Below are 4,338 nucleotides of genomic sequence, written 5' to 3'. Positions count from 1 at the left end.
TGCCTACCTTGCCCCTCCACCACAGTCTTTCTCTCGCAGCCTCCCATTATGCCTCATGTCCTTGTCAGCGGCTCTCGTTTCAGCACAATCAGTCAAAAGACAAGTTTTTCACGGTGTTGAGGTTCCTGGCCACTGGGGGCCCAAGCCAGCAGCCCTATCTCCATAAATTACCTGGATGATGGGGCACGTAAGCATGCTTGTTAAAATTGCAAATGAAATAAATGGAGGAAGGACGGAAGGGAGGAGGGATGAGTTGGAAAGGGGGAAAGAGTAGGGGGAAGGGGTTGATACTGATACACCCATGTTGAGCTTTCCAGGGGATTGGGATCAGATACTCGATTTGAGCAAAGCCACGCTACATCAAAGACATTCATATGAAGAAGTCTTCTATCACAAATTCAGCTCCAAGAGTGTGTGTCTGTGTGTGTGCGTATGTACAGTCTGTGTAGGTGTGTAGGTGTGTGCGTGTGTCATCATCACTACATGAGTCAGACATCCATCCATCTTGATGTGAATAATATCCCCTTTTCAGATCACATCACAGCAATCTGTGGTTCATCAACACCAATGATTTTATCTGGCGTGTCACGCCCTGATCTGTTTCAACTGTGCTTGTGATTTTCTCCACCCCCTCCAGGTGTCGCTTATTTTCCCCAGTGTATTTATCCCCGCGTTTCCTGTCTCTCTGTGCCAGTTCGTCTTGTATGTTCAAGGTAACCAGCGTGTTTTTCCCGTGCTCCTGGTTTTCTATTCTCTTTTACTAGTCCTCCCGGTTTTGACCTTTGCCTGTTTTTCTGGACTCCGTTCCTGCCTGCCTGACCATTCTGCCTGCCCTGACCTTGAGCCTGCCTGCCATTCTGTACCTCTGGAACTCTGAACTGGTTTTGACCTTTTGCCTGTCCACAGCCATTCTCTTGCCTACCCCTTTTGGATTGTTAATAAACATCTTGGACTCATCTGCCTCCTGTGTCTGTCTGGGTCTCGCCTTGTGCCCTTATACAGTGTTTTCTTTGGTACAGAAACACACAGTCCAGTCCTACGTATAACCCCCTATAAATGGTTCTACCTACCTATGAAGGGTTCTGCCTAAAAACCTCTATGAAGGGTTCTATTCGAGAACCCTTTTATCTTTGAAGGGTTCTTCCTAAAACACTCTGAACTGTTCCACCAGCCTTATTAGCCATTATGACAATACATAAAATATATCATGAGGCCTTTCTTTGAAGGTCTAGTTATACCATAACACAGTGGTGTTGGGAAACTCCTGGTTAACAGGCCACATCAGGCCTGCAAGTCGCATTATACTGGTTTGCAAGGTGATGTGTAATTCCTATTGGAATCAAGCCAGGGTGAGGAATTTGCTGTGTACCATACAGTACAGTACACTGCTGGTTCACTCATACTGCATTCTATTTTCCTACTCTCTGCTCAATAAAATACTCATTTAAAATACATAAATGATGACAAAGATCAACTATGCCAGTACTGTATATGTAAAACAATTAAGAGAATACCAGAATCATGCACAAATATTCACATATACTGTAGGTACAGTTTAAAATATTCTCACACCTATCTTTAAAAAATTGTTCACAATACTCAAACTCCTGATGTTAAAGTTTAAACGCTGAAGTAAACACTAATGCTCACTAACCCTCTGAATAAAACAAATATCACAATAAAAAAAACGTATTCAGATTCAGAAGGGTTCTATGCAGAACCCCGCTTGCCTATCAAAGAACCCTTCTTGCCTTCCAAACAATCATCAAAGAACCCGTTCTTCTAAAAACGTTTCTTAGGATGATAAAGGTTCTAGCTAGAACTCTTTGCCTTACAAAGAACCCTTGTCTTCCAAAAAGGGTTCATCAGATGAAAACGGTTTTGGTAGAACCATATCCCTCCGCAAAGAAACCTTTTGGAACCTTTTTTTCTAAGAGTGTAGACATTTTGAGGATAGTATCTTTCTCACTGTGCAGTTGTTTAAGTCTCTTAAACAACTGCTATCTAAAAGCAACCAGCTTTTCTTCGGTAACCTCCTGCTCTGTTCCCTTTGTCTAGCACTCATGCTACTGACTATGGTTATTAATTTACAACATCACACCCGCCCTGTGCTTGGTCTTTAATAGCGTAATTGAATATTTCTCCATTTCTGAACTATTGTAGATGGAGGTTGTGAGATGCAGCCTGTTGAGAAGTGATTTCCTCCTCCCTCCAGCTATAGCTACCTTACCTCAGCTTCCATGTAAGATCAATAGGCCCTTAATTGATCAGCTCTGAGTCATGACGCTGTTTGTGTGTGTGCGTGCGTGCGCGGTAATGCTGTGTGTACTATACGCAGAAGCTGAGTCATTTAAAAAAGACCAGACTAGACTTTGGCAAGGTTTTATGGCGGTTTGCAAAGACTAAACCAGTCATTTCAAACACTTTATCTGTGCTTAAGCTTGACTGGCTTAATGGACCAATAGTCCCAAAATGGCAAACCCTGCCCATTTGGCATCCCAGGCAGTCTAGAGCAAAGACTCAAAGTATTTGAAAGATTTCTAATAGTATTTGAACCCAGGTCTGGACTAGTCTACACTTCTAAACAGAAGGGCGCTTTGTGGTTGTGTATAGAATCTGTTGGTGGTCAATATGAATGTCACGGTCGTCATTGAAGGAAGACCAAGGTGCAGCTGGGTGAGCGTACATATTCCTTTATTTATTATGACGCTGACAAAAACAATACAAAACAACCGTGAAGCTTAAGTGCTATGTGCCACAAACAAAGTTAACTTCCCACACTGAAAGGAGGGAAAAGGGCTACCTAAATATGGTTCCCAATCAGAGACAACGATAGACAGCTGTCCCTGATTGGGAACCATACCCGGCCAAAACATAGAAATACCAAAATCATAGAAAACAAAACATAGAATGCCCACCCCAAATCACACCCTGACCAAACCAAATAGAGACATAAAAAGGCTCTATAAGGTCAGGGCGTGACAATGAAGTGAGCCAATGAATAATTTTTGGTTCTATATGTTAACATTTCTTCTAGCAGTGTACTCTAGGCAGTGCCCTGAGTTTACAATAAGGGGCCTTCAGCACTATAAAAAAAAACACTCCCACTAATCTAGATGATTGAAGTAATTATAATTATGTAACTGGTTCCACAGGCTTTTTTTGTTTGTTCAACTTTTTTGTTCAAGTGTTATCTGAACAAAAAAAGTAATTAGTTGAGCCAAACTTAGCTCCAAATTTAAAATGATGCGTTTGCTCAACTTCTCTCAATTGTTCATTCAACTATAAATTAACTATCTAAAAACAGCTGTGCAACTGGTTACACACACAGTGCTTTTAACATACAATGTTTATACTTAAACTAAACAAGAATATAAACGCAAATTGCAACAACTTTTTTACAGTTCATTTAACTGTTGAGGACAAGGGGGTGCTGTTTTCACTTTTGGAGAAAATCGTATGATTTTTAAACGGCCTCGTACTCAATTCTTGCTCGTACAATATGCATATTATTATTACTATTGGATAGAAAACAGTCTCTAGTTTCTAAAAACGTTTGAATTATTTCTCTAAGTGAAACAGAACTCCTTTTACAGACCATTTCCTAACCGGAKGTGAGATTTCCAAAAGRGAACTCTCTCTTCAGGAGCTTGTCTATAAAAGGGCATGTCACTTATGACTGTAGAAACACGTCATACGCCTTCGCCTGGGTGTAATGCGGAAGTGAGAGAAAAAATCWGTTGATTATCTCGACCAGGGACTGAACACAACGTCTTGGACTGAGACGTGCGCACTTTTATTTATTTCTTGGGCGCGAAGTCTGACCTGTACTCGGCTCATTGAAGAACCTTTTTAAAGGTGAATATGATCTCTGGCTTCGATTTTCTTTGATACATGTCACAATATCATCTTAAAGTATGTTTTTTCAATATAGTTTAATTATATTATTGAAATTTATTCTGGACTTTAGACGTGATGCGACGCAAGAATTGGTTCAAGAACGAGAGGCTAGCAATGCTAGCTAATGGTGCTTGCTAATTCTGAGGGAAATCGTTCGTTATGGATCCAAATAAAGTCGGTTCTGAACAAAGGACCCCTTGGAGAACATTCTGATGGAAGATCCACAAAGATAAGGACCCAATTTGGGATGCTTTTTCATATATATCTGTCGAACTGTGCTATGCTACCGTTTGACTAGAAGCAATGCTGCTGTGTGCTAGCTATTGTAGTAAGCTAATATAACGATATATTGTGTTTTCGCTGTAAAACACTTCAAAAATCGGAAATATTGGCTCTGTTCACAAGATCTTATTCTTTCATTAGCTATCCACCATTATA

At 40.6% G+C, this 4,338-nt stretch overlaps 1 long non-coding RNA gene across 1 annotated transcript; it reads left to right on the top strand.

The window, feature by feature from the left end:
* Positions 1–3,814: 3,814 nt before the first annotated feature.
* On the top strand, positions 3,815–4,137 carry LOC139023847 (uncharacterized). Its single transcript, XR_011475032.1, has 2 exons — positions 3,815–3,858; positions 3,971–4,137. It is a non-coding gene; the product is annotated as an uncharacterized lncRNA (long non-coding RNA).
* Positions 4,138–4,338: the final 201 nt, after the last annotated feature.

The sequence above is a fragment of the Salvelinus sp. IW2-2015 genome, linkage group LG37 (assembly GCF_002910315.2).
Source record: "Salvelinus sp. IW2-2015 linkage group LG37, ASM291031v2, whole genome shotgun sequence".
Taxonomy (NCBI): domain Eukaryota; kingdom Metazoa; phylum Chordata; class Actinopteri; order Salmoniformes; family Salmonidae; genus Salvelinus; species Salvelinus sp. IW2-2015.
Note: the sequence above shows the minus strand (reverse complement) of the source record. Positions and strands in the feature narration are given on the sequence as shown.